Here is a 16,830-nt window from a genome sequence, read left to right as displayed (position 1 = left end):
TGTGTGCGTGCGTGTGCGTGCGTGCGTGTGTGCACGTGCGCGTGCGTGCGTGTGTATAACAGATTGTAATAAAATACATTGTTTTACTTACGGATATAGATTGGTACAGCAACATTGAGCAGAGCTAGAACAACACAGAGCAATCCAACACCACCTCCAACCCGCTTGTACCGTCTTCTGTCTGGAGGACACACACACACACACACACACACGCACGCACGCACGCACGCACACAAACACACAAACACACACACACACACAGTGGGAAAAGGAGGGGTGAGATCAGTTACAATTTGCAATGTAGGCATTTAGCAGAATCGTTTAATCCAGAGTGATTTAAAATAAATAAGGACAACTAAAGGTCATCTAGGATCTTAGGTAAAACAAGAATCTATCATCAGTCGAACAGTAGAATATCCTAAAAACACCCTAATCTGTACTGTGGCCTTTGCATAGAATGAAACTATATATTTGTTTTTTAATTCATTTAGTTAAAGTTTTAGCTACATTTTTATGTTTTATTTGTTTACCAGACTTCAGTAGCTTCTGTAGGTCTTTTTCCTTCTTGGTCTTGGCAACATCTTCGTAAGTTGCGTCGTCGATCTGTTGGAGTTCCAGCTGGTCATAAGTTGCATCCTCAGCAGCCATTGGTCGGATCGTCTTGAGTTGTTCTAGCAGGGATCTGATAAGCTCAAGGTCAAGCTCTTCACAACGCACTGAAGACACTGTCCTAAACGTAGACAGTACCGTTACATTTATATCACAGATGACAGCTCACACCCTGTGCGTCAATGGAAACAAACACACACCCACAAACATACACTTACGTATTTTAACACGTATCTGATGAAATTCATTTCAAAATTCTAATTTCTCAATATCATCAACCACAATGTGTAGACAGACAGTAGGCTGCACTGACGAAAGATGCTAGTCAGTTTTCCTGTAGCGTCACCATCTCTGTAAAGTCAAACACTTTAGGACACTTAAAGGAGAGAACCACCCATTTTCAACAATGAACAATATCATTAATATACCATCGAGTTATGTGGAAATAAGAAAAAAGTACCTTGAAATGCCCTTCAAGGTATAAATCTCTCATTTCTAAGTGAAAACTGGATTGTTTAGGACGGCACCATATTTTCACAAATCAAGTGTGTTCTTGCTCACTTAGTTATCACCATAAACTGCTTTATTGTCAGGGCTACGACATATTTCATATTTTACCCTCGATAATATTTCTTCCTTCCTTCTATATCTCAAAGAAGTATGTCTGTGTCCCCTTAAGCAATGCAAACAATTAAATTAACTACACAAAACAAAACAAGACAAACTCATGTGATTATCATGAAGATTACTTTACTGTTATTATTATTTAGTTACAGAAGAGGTAAATTGTTTCCTTTTGGTGCAAAAGAGGTTCCCCTATAGCCTAGTTCCAGACTCTGAATTGCTAGCCACACCCCTTTTATTTTTTGGGTTTGGCGATTCAGGTCTAGAATCGCTCTCAATGAGGAGGCCTGCCTCGGTTGAAATTCCAACCGGGCGAATCAGCGTCGTGAATCAGCGTCTTGTGATCAGCGTGGGTGGGGGTTTCCCAGAACTCATGTGTTTCCTAGTACACCAGCGCCGCCGCCGTACCGTACCGCGCATCGCGTCGCGGTAAAATGCGGTAAATTGCGGTAAAATGCGATCATATCGATCTCACTATGAAACACCAGAGTAGCAGGCATGTTATGTTGTGTTTGATTACTAGTTCGTAGTGCTCCTATTCTGACTGTTTCTTTGGTTAGCAAGTAGCACTAGCAAGCAACAGGTTAGCCACTAGCCAGCCAGGCACACATAACAACACTATGTCATGTGTTGGTCGGTGAACCAATCGCTGAACAGTGCCTCATTTTGGCAACGCCCATCCCTGCAAAGGCCGTGGGTGGAACTGAGTTCAGACTAAATAATGAAGTGAAACGAAATGTCAATTTAGGCTGAGTGTCAGGCTAGTTCCCCTATGATAAAGAGCCAGAAAACCAGTTTACTGTAAGTGCTATTTTAGCACCATTTACGTTAAATACCCAGTTCAGGGAATTAAGCTATTTGTTTATAGACATATTTTACATGTAGAATAGTAATTTCTGAACCCCTGTTAAAAAAATTGGAACTTTATATCAAAGCGGGAATAAGACTGCTTTACGTTTTGGAACCATATCTAGGGCCTCATACTTTCATGCGTATTACCGTCGTGCGCATCACGGTGATAGTTATTAAATAATTACTTTTGATAGGACTTAATAGCCTATCAGGTCTAGCCTAGTTAAAGACCCTGAATCGCCAGCCACACCCCTTTACATTTTTTTTTTGGCGATTCAGGGGTCTAGAATTGCTCTCATTGAAGAGGCTTTCCTCGTTCGAAAATCCGTACGGCGAATCAGCGTCGTGAATCAGCGTCTTGTGATCAGTGTGGGTGGGGGATTCCCAGAACTCATGTGCGTTTCCAAGTAAACCAGCGCCGCCGCCGTACCGTACCGCGCATCGCGTCACTGTAAAATGCAGTAAATGACGGTAAAATGCGATCGTATCGATCTCGCTATGAAACACCAGTAGCAGGCATGTTATGTTGTGTTTGATTACTAGTTCGTAGTGCTCCTATTCTGCCTGTTTCTTTGGTTAGCAAGTAGCACTAGCAAGCAACAGGCTAGCCACTAGCCAGCCACACATAACAACACTACGTCATGTGTTGGTCAGACGGTGAACCAATCGCAGAAGACTGCCTCTTTGGCAACGCCCATCCCAGCCATCGCCCTGGGTGGGAGCGACCTCAGACTGAATAATGGAGTGAAACGAAATGTAAATTCAGGCTGAGTGTCAGGCTATATCAGGTCAGTTACTAGGCAGTCTTCCCTTCATGTTTAGCCCCGGTCGCTAAACGCTAACTTCTCACTGTCTGTTGTTGCCGTTGTTCCCTGTCATTTTACACACAGACACACACACACACACACACGCACGCAGGCACGCACACACACACACACGCACGGACGTGTGTGTGCGTGTGTGTGTGTGTGTGTGTGTGTCTCACGTCCTGACGAAACACTGGAGAGTGATGGAAAAAGTACTCAAATATTTTACTTGAGTAACTAGTGCAAAAGTTTCCAAATGCATCAAATATTTTGAAAATAGCAGATCTACAAGCTTGACACATTGTGAGCTTTTTTCTTTTATTTTTGTTTTATTTGGAAAAAATATATATAGCCTACTCAAGTCAAAGTACCTCAAAATGGTACTTAATTACAGTACTTGAGTAAATGTACTTAGTTACTTTTTTGAGTAAAAGTACTTTTTTAACACCCTTGAAAACGGAAGCAGATATCTCCGTGAATGGGCTTGGCTTCATGCTGTACATAGGTCACGCCCCTACAGTCCTTGGAAGAAAGGCCAGAATATTGTAACGTTTAGCAGACTGAGTGAGGCAGCTCGCTCCGACCGGGACGCGAACCCCAGCCCCCCACTCAGCAGACGAGGAAGCAACCCGCTGCCCCAAGAAGGCTAGCCCGCTTGACGGAGCGAGTTACGGCCTGATCTCTTGCAGGGTCGTTACAATATTATATTGGATTTCAAACATTTTGAAACATAACTTTTCAAACTTTTCAATTTTTTTCATCATTCAAATTTTGTCTGTTGGTTAATAATACATTACTTTGTTGTGTGACACACTGGGAATACACTGGTTATCATATTTATTTGACTGAACTGCCACTTAAGTGTGTGATATGATCTATTGGCTAACAAATGTCAACATGTCACTGAGGTTTTCATTGACCACTTTCATTGACCTGTAATTTAGTTTTACTAAGAAATGTGTGAAATGGTTGAACTTCCTCTTTCCATCTCTCACACAGCTCCAGTACTGTGGAAATACCTCACATTTGTGGTGATTCAAATTAATTCATCTTTGCACATAATGCACGCATGCACATGCGCGCGTGCGCACGCACGCACACACATATCAATTCCATATCAATTTGGGGGTCCTTGACGTGAAAGGTTTGAGAACCAGTGGTCTGAAAATAAATCATTGTATTGTTTCTGTAACAGTTGGCCCGATGGTCAAGGCGCCAAGGAAAGAAAGAAAGCAAGCAGCTCAGTTTCACAACACAAGACGCTGTGAGGTTTTTCATAATATTTATTTTACTTTGGAACAGACTCAAACAAAATTAAAAGCCTCAACTCCTATACATGGGGGGGGGGGGGCTCCCAGTTAAAACGTTGTCATCTTATTTTATTTATTTATTTATATATATATATATATATATATATATATTTATATACCTATATATATATTATTATTATTTTTTTTTGGGGGGGGGGGGGCATAAGGCATGATGATGATGATGATGATGATGATGATGAGCTATATTTTATTAACTTGCGAAGTAGAAATTCACATGTGATGAATGTGTTGAGTTAGCAGCTGTGGTTGTCATTGCTCTGGATAGCATTACTTGTACATGGCAGTGGTCCTCAAAGTGTGGTCCGGGGACCCCAGGGGTCCTTGAAGGGCGCTACAGGTTGACAACTTTAACCCTATGCTGTACATACATTGGCTGTTTGAAAATAGCCGATCTACAAGCTCACAACTTGCTGCGATGTGTTCTTAACTTGTGAGCAAGATCTGTTATTTTCCCAAAAATGTTTTATAATATATATATATATATATATATATATATATATATATATATATATATATATATATATATATATACAGTTTTCTTGTAGCGTCACCATCTCTGTAAAGTCAAACACTTTAGGACACTTAAAGGAGAGAACCACCCATTTTCAACAATGAACAATATAATTAATATACCATCGAGTTGTTATGTGGAAATAAGAAAAAAGTACCTTGAAATGCCCTTCAAGGTATAAATCTCTCATTTCTAAGTGAAAACTGGATTGTTTAGGACGGCACCATAGCACGATTTTCACAAATCGTGATTTTAAGTGTGTTCTTGATCACTTAGTTATCACCATAAACTGCTTTATTGTCAGGGCTACGACATATTTAATATTTTACCCTCGATAATATTTCTTCCTTCCTTCTATATCTCAAAGAAGTCTGTCTGTGTCCCCTTAAGCAATGCAAACAATTAAATTAACTACACAAAACAAAACAAGACAAACTCATGTGATTATTATGAAGATTACTTTACTGTTATTATTATTTAGTTACAGAAGAGGTAAATTGTTTCCATTTGGTGCAAAAGAGGTTCCCCTATGATAAAGAGCCAGAGAACCAGTTTACTGTAAGTGCTGTTTTAGCACCATTTATGTTAAGTGTGTGATATGATCTATTGGCTAACAAACGTCAACATGACGTTGAGGTTTTCATTGACCACTTCTGTAATTTAGTTTTAATAAGAAATGTGTGAAATGGTTGAACTTCCTCTTTCCATCTCTCACACAGCTCCAGTACTGTGGAAATACCTCACATTTGAGGTGATTCAAATGAATTAGTCTTTGCACACACACGCATGCACGCACGCAAGCACGCACGCATGCACGCACGCATGCACGCACGCATGCACGCACGCACGCACCCACTCACACGCACGCATGCATACATTTTCAAATAATCATAGTGGAGTAAAAGTACAATATTTTCTTCTGAGATGTAGTGGAGTAGGACTATAAGTAAAAGTATTGCATATTGGAAATACTCTAGTCTAGTACTCCATTGAAATAAAACATACCTCAAAAGTGTACTCAAGTAGGCCTACAATACTTGAGTAAATGTAACTTGTAGTTACTTGGTCCTTGGCACAACAATGTTTAAGATGGGGGTCTGTGGCCAATTCCATATCAATGTGGGGGTCCTTGACATGAAAGGTTTGAGAACCAGTGGTCTAAAATAAATCATGGTTTAATGTAAGGACAGTGAAGTGACAAGTTAATGACTTATTTAAAGAAAGAAAGAAAGAAAGAAAGAAAGAAAGAAAGAAAGAAAGAAAGAAAAAGAAAGCAGCTCAGCTCCGCAACGCGAGGCGTGTGAGCTTGTAGATCTACTAATTTTCATAATATTTATCTTTGGAACTGATTCAAACAAAATGAAAAGCCTCAACTCCTGTATATTTCAAGTGCTTGTCAAGGTGGGGGTCCCCAGTTAAAATATGATTATTTTTGTTTTATTTAAAAGGTTGAGAACCAATGCCTTAAGACATGATGATGATGATGATGATGATGATGATGATGAAGATAGCAATATTTAGATAGCAAGATAGCATTACTTGTACATGGCAGTGGTTCTCAAGTGGGGTCCGGGGACCCCCAGGGGTCCTTGAAGGGCGCTAAAGGGGGTCCCCAGAAGATTTAGTTGATACAGCATCAAAATCAGTTTAACAACTTTAACCCTATGCTGTACATACATTGGCTATTTGAAAATAGCCGATCTACAAGGTCCCAATTTGCTGTGATGTGTTGTGAACTTTATTGAACATCTGAATATTTTTAATGTTTTTTTTAAACAATTGAAAAACTCATATCGTATGGGTTGTCCTTTGCACAAAAGAAATTCAGATGTGGATTGTAACCCAATTAAGTTGACGCCCTGTTAATGTGGGTTCCTTGACATTAAAAGGTTTTAGAACCACTGAGTAGGCCTAGATGTTGCTGCATGGCACCGGTTGTCTTTACTTGTTAATTCACTTCAAATGTGAGGTATTTCCAAACAGCGCTCGTGCTGCTTTCTGTGAATTTGTGTCAAGTCACATCACGCTGCTATACAGAGAGATGGAACATGGAAAGAGGAAGCTAGAGCTCACTCATTCCACACAACTTTTCACACAGCTAATCTGCACACATGTTGACGCCCTGCAGACTATCATTACACTGACACACAGCGCTTGGTGGTCAAGTGGAGCCAACAAGACTGTGTGTGTGTGTGTGTGTGTGTGTGTGTGTGTGTGTGTGTGTGTGTGTGTGTGTGTGTGTGTGTGTGTGTGTGTGGTGTGTGTGTGTGTGTGTGTGTGTGTGTGTGTGTGTGTGTGTGTGTGTGTGTGTGTGTGTCTTGGTAGAAGGAAGCATGGAGCTGATATCAACAGTGTAGCCAGGGGTGTCACACCAAATTCTGGGCCCTGGGTACAAGGATTCACTGTGGGCCCCCCAAGAATGTTCTTCATGTGGTGCAGGGGGTTTAACCCATTTAAACTGGAAACGGATTATTATTTTGTGTTTTAACTATTGAAAAATAGAAGATATACAAGCTCACAACTTGTAGATTTTTTTTTTCAATGTCAGTGGTGCTCAAACTTTTTCATGTGAAGGAGCCCTCAAAATATTTAGTTCCAGGTACCCCCCCCCCCCCCCCCCCCCCCAAAAAAAATTTTGAAAAATAGCAGATCTACAAGCTCGCAACGCAGCAATCGGTGCCGTGCTGTGAGCTTGTATATCTGCTATTTTTCAATAGCTAAAGTATAAAATAATTAAGGCCCCTCCACCTTGGGCCCCAGTAACTCAGTCCCCCCCCCCCCCGTCCCCCCCCCCTCCCTTTTGACACCCCTGAGTGTAGCAGATTGTAACAGAGAGGTCCTCTGTTACTGATATTTACACATAACCCTAGTTATTGATTATTTACACATAACCCTAGTTATTGATTATTTACACATAACCCTAGTTATTGATTATTTACACAGCATTGACACTTTACATGTTTGAACAGCACATTATGGCACTTTAATTGTAAGTGCAATATTACGTGTAATGTTAGAGAGACATAGAGAAGTGCAATAGAATGTGTAATGTTTTATTGTTGAGTCTGATTGAATGCTTAACACAATCTGCTGTGTTTCACTAGATTGGGCTGGACCATAGTCAGGATGTCAGAGGGGGGGTTGAGATGTGCTTTTGCTATTGATAATATTTATGTTGCATTACAGTGTGAAGGAGAAATTATCATTATTGTTGCTGTAAGAACTTAATATATGTATGTGTTTAAATGATAGTTATTCATGTGTTTATAATGTTTCTATGCACTTCACTGCTTACCACACCCCTTTGATTGGAATGGATCAGTCCAGTCTCGTCAGCTCACCTGGGTATAAAAGGCTGCTGTCGGTGAGAACAACATGAGAGAGCTGAGGGGTGAAAGCCTCCATGAAAATGTTTTTAACTCTTTTACTGCCACAGAATTTAACAAAAAGCTCAATCCACCGCCAGCTAAATTGAGAATTGTCGCTCATCTTTGAAGGCCTACTGGAGAAAATCTGTTTTGACTATAAAGACAACAATGATATGGCAACGAAGAATAGAATGTCTACTTTGTAACAGAAAAAGATTTCGAGTTTTTATCATGTTCTGTCCATTAGCTAGAAGCTGCAGAATATGGCCTAAAAACAGCTCTTTGAGAACATAAAGCTGAGAAAAATGCATTTTTGTGAAGAAGACATTTTCAGGCAGAAATATCTCTTTGGCCTTTTATTGTTGGCTTCAGTAACATCACACCTATGATCAGTGATTGTTTACAAACAAATTCGAAAAAATAAAAACAAGAAAAAGTGTTTTTTTTACACACTTTTAGTGTGTAAGAGCAGTAAGAGCAGTGCAGAACATTGACACAGTGACATGAGATTCAGCCTGAATCCTGCTTCAGCTTTCAGGGTTCTCTTTATCTCACACTTTTTAGGTTGAAGTACAGTACAAATGATTGTCTAGTTTTACGGGGGGTGGGCTGTAAGGTCGCAAGTGAATGACCTAGCTTTTCATTCATCCTGCACAGGGCCTGGGGCTCCATTCTGTTTCACTCCAGCCAGGCTCCTCCGGAAGGGCTCCACCGAGTCTGCTGAACTCTGCACCCCTTCCACGTACACAAGCCTATGGTCGATCTGTAAATTATACAAATACATAATTACTATAAAATACATGAAAAATAGTACACCTCCAAGCTCACAACGCGTCACAGCAGAATGGGTGGAGGTTGGGGGCCTAATATTTTCATCAAAAGGCTGTTTTAGAAATTCTCTAACATTCTATGCACTTCACTGCTTACCACACAAATATATATATAAAAATATATATATAGTAATTATGTAAAAACAGCATTCATGGTCTGGAGAGGGCACTTTTTACAGATGGATAAAAGGGCAGGGGCTCCAGCCCCCTTTGATGTCTATGTGAGCATGTGTCTGGTGCTAAGTCTGCTTTACAGAAAAAAGGTTTTTGTTCTTTACCTATCCTTGTCCTTGGACGACTACGATGTGGCAATGAAGAAGTAGGCTCATCATCGTCAACTCATCATCTAAAATCATAGCCAGGAAATTATCAAAAGGTTTATATGTAAACAAATCAATTTACAATTTTGACATTTAGCAAATGACTTTCAATAAGTTCATATGTAATACATAAAATGCAGATATAGTAAATAGTTACCATGCATTTACTGTCACAGTGAAATGCCCTTTATACCCTGTATGTATAATATATAAAATGTCACAATGCAACATAGCTCTGTTTACACAAAGCTGTACTCCCTCCAACTGTATATATGTTCCCCATTTTCAACAGTTTTTATTTGTAACACTTGCTTTGGCAATGTAAACGTATGTTTTCTCATGCCAATAAAGCTCCTTTGAATTGAACTGAAATGCTACATCATCATCAGAGATGTAGGCCTACTGATGATGATGATGATGATGACGACGACATAGCGAGGTGGGTGCGGGGCGTCCACCGTACGTGCACGCGCGTGCACCGCACGTGCACCACACGTAAAAAGAAACCTCTCCCTCTCTCACACACACACGCATCGTACGCACGCACACACAAACTAAGCCAATAAATCCTAAATTCCCATCAAATAATCCTAGTAGCTGTGCAGTGCACCGTACACTACATGCGGTACGTGCACACGCGTGATAGGAACTCCACGTGTGTCCTGTGTAGCGACAAAAACAAATGCCTGCACTTGGATCCTAACTCTATGCTTGGATCAAGTTACCGATCCGGTCCAGATACGGAAACATTTCTTGCATGTATGTGTACGTGTAAATAGCCGGATGCAGTAGGCGGGCTCTAGACCGGATCCCACTGGTTTATTCGCAATAGAGATCACTCAGACTAGGCTCGAGGCTTGTCACTCAAACCAGGCTTCCTCACGGATGCGATGGAAAGAAAGCCTGAAGCGATGTTTCACATACAGTATACATGCATGCACTGGATTTATGTCTTACCACTTTGGACAGTAGAATCATGGCCTCTGTTCTCCAAGGGGTCTCTACGCGGAAGCCATTCTTCGTCGGCCAAATCGTCCAGTACAGATAGCAAAATATGGTTGAATCAACGTAGCAAAATAGTTGGCCAGAACGGTTGAATCAATATTCAACACCAACGTTGAAACTATGCTGAAATCACAACGCCATTTTATATTGATTCAACATTGGTGTTTAAGCACTATTTCAGCATTGATTCAACCATGATTCAACCATCATCTAAATGGTATTCTGCAAGCTGATTTTTAGTTGATTTTACGTTGAATCAACGTTATGAATCAATATTGATTCAACCATCATCTAAATGGTAATCTGCATGCACATTTTAGTTGATTTAATGTAGAATCAACATTAGGAATCAACATTGATTCAACCATCATCTAAATGGTAATCTGCATGCACATTTTAGTTGATTTTATGTTGAATCAACATCAGGAATAGAACACAGATTTAATTTATAAATTGATCATACTGAATCATGTTAGGAATCAATATTTATCCTGATCATCCAACAACCTAATGGTAATCTGCATGTACATTTTAAATTATGTGTATGCTGATCACTGTAAGGCTAGATCTTGTTCAAAATTACCATACATTTCCCAAAATGTGAAAATATAAAAATACAATGAGATTAGAATCTTCACATTTATTAAACTGAATTGAAGGCATTTAGTCCTGCTTTGAACTGCTTCAACAGATGATATATAGAACAAAACAGATGAAATATAGAACATACAAGGTTATAAATCTGCAAAAAGAAGGAAAAAAAAAGTCCAAGTTCAAAAACAAAACGCTGTCCCGGTCTAGATGGGTTAAGACAAATTTCACATCACCTTGTTGTCAAAACACAAGACACACTTTTCAGGTTTGCACACACTTCTCACATAAAATCTCATAGCATCAATCCACAACACACAAATATTCAAATCTCTAAACTTTCGGGTCAGGCGAGCAATTCAGAGCCAGGTCCCACTGCTTCAGGCCATGGAGGAGGCTTGTGGAGATGTGGGCTTTGAGGCTTGTCAGGGCTTCATGCGGCACTCTAGGCCAGGGGTTTTCAAAGTGGGTGATGGGGCACCCTGGGGTGCCACGACGGCAGTCCAGGGGTGCCGCGAGATCATTTGATAATATTTGGAATTTATTTGGACACTCAAATATTATTTAGTATAATTTTAAACTTGAAGTACAAAGTTATTTTCAGTCAGTTCTAACCAAAATGGCTATTATGTAATGGCTCAACGTTTTCCTCGCAACATAATCACTAAAATATCGTCACTGTCGGGCAGAAAACTTGTATCTCCAAGTTTCAAATGTGTACGGCTTTTGGTAAAGAAAAGCCCTGCTACATCATACAAGACTGTCGCACAAAACTATTGAAAACAGCCGATCTACAAGCACACAACGCGTTGTGGGCTTGTTTGGAGTGTTTGGGGGTAAACCTTTAGACCTACAGTCAATAAAATGTTTTGTCTGCATATTTGTGTGCTGTTTTATGTTTGTCTATGAGAGAAGTGGGCATACACTGGGTCATTTTACAAAAAGGGAATTGGTTCATTTACCAGAGTAATTGACATTCATTCAGTGTGTTCCATTTCGACAATTGTGTTTTCAATTTTGCTCTTCAGTGTTCTGTTCATGCTTGGTAGTGTTCAGCCAAAAGCTAGTTGTGTTTATTCAATGAATGCATGTGTGTGTCATGTGAAAATATGGCTGTGTTTACCAAATGAAAACACGAGTTCCATTTTGTGAACATGTTAAGAGATTTGATGGCAAAGAGTTGTTTTGCAAAGGGATGCCAGGGTTTAGCAATTTGTGTTTGATGTTTGGAGTTTTGTGTGTGCAGTTTTGAAACAAACGTACAGTTTTGAAAAATGTGTTTTAGCAATCGAAAAAAACTGTAACATACAGGCACATACTTACAGAGAATGCAAAATGTCCATTGGTCAGTGCAAAAAAGCAGAAGTGACATGGGCTGGACTCCCAGCAAAGCCGCACAGGAACAGTCAGTAACAATTATTCCAGTTAAGTTACAGTTGTCCAAACGACCGCTGTGTCTCTCTCTCATTGTATAACATTCACAAAGGACTTTCCCAGTCTCTCACATCTCCGTCCTGGGTAGATTAATCTATCGGCTCCTCTGTCTTAAGGTGGAGGGGGTGGGAGGATTTCTTCAAGTTTGTGTCCAGCTTCCACCCTGGCCAATCCTCCACCCCCTACAAGGAGAACCCAACAACGGAGCCCGCCTTCCTCACCAGTCTGTTGAGTTGAAGGTGTCACTCGCTCAGTTCCTCCCCAGCACGTTATTCCACATTAATTTAAAAAAAAACCCTGGCATAACAGTTTGGTGGCTAAACGATCCCAGTCTTCTCAGGAAGAACAGCCTGCTCTTCCCCTTGCGGTGAATCACCTCAGCGTTGTCCAACCAGTCCACCGATACTGCCTTCCATCCAGCTTCGGTGCTATACCGTAAGATTGGAGACAGAGAAGATGAAATTAGCTATAATAGCACATTAAACATGTTTTCCCCTAGCCCATATAGAACCTCTGCTGCATACTGTTATGCACCGCGGGATGGAAAATCATACTCTGGGAGCATGGAACTACCTTTACTTTTTGTGGAGGCATAGGGATATCCGCTTACGACCTCATCTCGAGGAGCACAACGGTATGCAGGGGAGAGTGAGGTTCTATATGGGGCTAGTTGTCCCCATGTTCGGTCCTTTGCTCAGTCAGTGGGGGATGTTACAATATTACATTAAAAAGTATTTGACTAGACTGGGAGAGACTCTCACCACTGCAACATCATGTTGAAGCTGGGCAGCATTTCTTTACTAACTACTGCACAATGTATCAGACACATTATTTCCCACATATAACCAATGCAATGGTGACATCATACTGTATATCGGAATATACTTTACAAAACGTGTAAGTGTAAGATAAACTTACTTTGAATCTTTTCCACTTTGGTGGGGTCCAGCATATGTTTGCCCTCGAGCTCTGGAACAACACCATGCCTCCCTGTGACAACTGCATCCTTCAGTTCTTCAGTCGTGAAGAATTTGTCAAACAACTGGTGGAACAGGCGACTGCAGTCCTTCTTAGCACTGTGGTGAATGGCTACCTGTTCCAACGAGAACACAGAGTCCACAGCCAGTGAACAGAGATTCCATGATTAACACATTTCACAAAGTTTCTGCTCTTCAAGTGGACCATGGAAACAGACTACACTGGCAGCCAAACCCAGCCTGAATCAGATCTGTGTCACATCCGGGTTGGAATCTGATTGGTTCCATGTGACCATTTAAGCCAATCAGATTCCAATCTGAATGTGACTCAGATCTGATTTAGGCTGGATTTGACTGCCAGTGTAAAGCAGGCCTAAAGGAAACTTAACTTTCTAGCTCTAACAGATCACAACGCGTAGTATGGGATATAGTTAAGATAGTTAATCTTCTCACTGTAGTGTGAAATGTATATTGAACATGTTCGTCTACCTCCCAAATTTTTACCTGGACTATAATCGTACCATCAAAAATGTAAAATCCATAATACATTTATACATACCTGGATATAGCTCTTGCACCTCAATGGCCAACACATAAACTTTTCACATTGGATCTGCCATCTCCATGTCCCCAACCATCTCAACAAGTCCCTGTAGAGCTTGCAGGTGTTCAATGCCTGGAATGAAGAGGAAAAAATATTATGGCAATCCCAACATATTCAAAGGTTGAGTAACAACAAATAAGTGTTAAATAGCGCTATATTCTGATAACAGTCATTGCTATGCCATTGCTATGGAATATTTATTTTCTCAGTAGCAGGGATTGTTCAATGGCAACCTTCTCTCCCCATCTCTCCAGTAAACAGAAAATGTAAAGTTTCAAGTGAGACAAAGAAATGAGCTGACAGAATTGACAACTGCAACACTATGCTTCATTTTTTGTGAATGGTGGGTGACCCAGCCAGGGTAGGGTATATTTATAACAACACACCCGGGGGTCTAGAGTAACTTAAAGAGATATTCCAATTTCAAAATTACTTTTTGTCATTTTAGCATCTAATTTTGGGAACACCCAGGACAGTTTTTGAATTTCTTCATTCTGTATTTAGATTTAGAAGCAGACACATATCACAGGGCAGTCGCTGATTACAGATGAGCATGGTCATCGCATAATTTCAGAAAAGTATAGTTTTAAGTGTGAATATTAGGGACAGTACAGTGAGCCATCTTAAAAACTTTAATTGAACTGTAACCTTACCTAGATAAACTTCAAAAGGTGGTCAATGGCTTGTCGGGCTGAGAGCTTTCCTGGTCTCGTTGCGGCCTTGAGGTGAGGGTGGCATGTGGTGGATAAGGCAAGATGGAGGACATCTCACTGTCCCATCCTGAAAATAAAAGGGTGGGGGGAAACAAAGACATTTTTACTAAAATCTGTTTACATTTTGGTTTCAAAACCATCCCCTCTTCCATTAGTATTATTCCTTTAATTCCAGCGTACCATTTTCCAGTTCTTCTGTTGTGGATTCAGCATTATGAAGCAGATCTACATGGTCGCCTGTCTGGGCGAGTCCACAGCTTTGTTCAAGGACTTACTGCATGTAGTGAGTAAGTAGGCCACTTCTGCAGCGATGTCATCACCAAACATCAGAAAATCCTGTATCTGCAGACAGGATGGAATACAAACAACATGGCATACATTTTAATGGGTTCACCCTATGACCAGGGATGTGATCTGTTTAAAGTCATTTTTTATTTCAGTTTGACTTTAAGGCAAGACAGTTCAAGAGCGACATACCATTCCTGCAATGTCAAGAAATCTTGTAAAGGTGGTGAATATTTCAGAGGACTTCACTGGGTCATGAACCATTGTTTGGCGATGGGTGAAGGTCTGTTTCATCTTCTCCTTGACCATCATCAGTGCGATGCCCTCAAGACACTGGGTTTCTGTCGTTAGCTGAAGAAACCCACTCCCATCTACTGGATTGTAATACTGCTCCTAAAAAACAAGAACATGTTTTATTTTTTCTCCTTAAAAAAACTAAACACATGCCCTTGTCTGGAGAATTGCGAAAATCAAGGTCAACAGGTCTGATATCTGTGACGATCAACTTGTTGGGGTTAGGAGAAAGGTATGTACTTGTAGGGGTTAGGAGAAAGGTATGTTGGGACTTGGGACTAGTTCTGACCAATGGGCCATGGCTTGGAGCAGTGGTTCCCAAACTATTAGCTCAAGAGAAATTAGACATTTGCCCAGGACCCAAGCTAGTGAAAACAGCAGATCTACAAGCTCACAATGCGGTGCGACGCATTGTGAGCTTGTAGATCTGCTGTTTTCACTAGTTTAGGCCATTTTCACTAACTACTTTTTTATACAAATATAAGGGACGTTAAAAAAATTGTCTGCGACCCACATATGGATCCCGACCCACTGCTTGGGAACAAGTGGCCTAGTGGGCACCCACGCGATTTGCTACAATGTGATGTTGGGTTTAGTTTCTCAAAAACGTTAAGACAGTTTATACCCCTTACACCAGAGGGCCACTTGTCTTTTTACTGGACCCCCTTGCGATGCCCACCACAGTAGCAAAAATGCACTATAGGCCTGCACATTAAAAAATAACTTAACATGTGAAATTCAAACTATAATCAAAATCACATACCTGTCAGTGGCTGAGTGTTTCTTCTCTTCTTTTGTCCCTCTGAGGCTTCGTTTTGAAGTGTTTTAACTCTCCATGCAAGAAACCCACTCCCATCTACTGGATTGTAATACTGCTCCTAAAAAACAAGAACGTGTTTTATTTTTCTCCTTAAAAAACTAAACACATGCCCTTGTCTGGAGAATTGCTAAAATCAAGGTCAACAGGTCTGACATCTGTGGCGATCAACTTGTTGGGGTCAGCATATAGAACATTTGTTGAAATTTAGTTGAAATCTCACTCTTGTCTTTTCGAGCAATTCCAGGAGTGAGGAGTAAAGAAGTTAGACTTGTATTATGTACTTACATAGCCCAAAGTGCCCTAGGGATCGGCCAGGTATGGAAACAAGGCAGTGATTTGCGTAGTCCTCTTTAACACGCCTTGAAGGACTCTTCCTACAGTGTACACACACACACACACACACACATTATCAATTACACACACACACACACACACACACACACACACACACACACACACACACACACACACACACACACACACACACACACACACACACACACACACACACACACACACACACACACACACACACACACACACACGTTATCAATTAATTAAACCAATTTGATTCCAGAAATTAAATGAAATGATCTGACAAATGATGATGGATCAAGCACATGCCTCCTTTGAGTGTCAGATGTGTCATTTTGTCTGGCTGGTGTCAGTGGTGTTAACATCAGCTCCACTATAAGATCTAACATCAAAAGTAAACAACACTAAATACAAACTGGTCAAACATTGGCCAAATTGTCAGCTGATATAAGAAAGAGGCAATGTGAAAATAGCAGATCTACAAGCTCACTGCAGTCCAAGTGCTTGGTGGGTGGAGGGTCCCCATAAAATGTGAATATTT

General features: G+C 40.6%; 1 long non-coding RNA gene across 1 annotated transcript; it reads right to left on the bottom strand.

Moving 5' to 3' along the window:
- Positions 1-11,298: 11,298 nt before the first annotated feature.
- LOC308298288 lies at positions 11,299-16,372 on the bottom strand. The gene is made up of 8 exons (XR_013962694.1): positions 16,260-16,372; positions 15,918-16,032; positions 15,053-15,253; positions 14,756-14,917; positions 14,516-14,642; positions 13,818-13,934; positions 13,200-13,374; positions 11,299-12,709 (listed from the first exon to the last, which is right to left on the bottom strand). It is a non-coding gene; the product is annotated as an uncharacterized lncRNA (long non-coding RNA).
- Between the last annotated feature and the right edge of the window lie 458 nt (positions 16,373-16,830).

The sequence above is a fragment of the Nannobrachium achirus genome (assembly GCF_963921795.1).
Source record: "Nannobrachium achirus genome assembly, chromosome: 14".
Classification (NCBI taxonomy): Eukaryota; Metazoa; Chordata; class Actinopteri; order Myctophiformes; family Myctophidae; genus Nannobrachium; species Nannobrachium achirus.
This window is presented reverse-complemented; position numbering and strand designations above follow the sequence as displayed.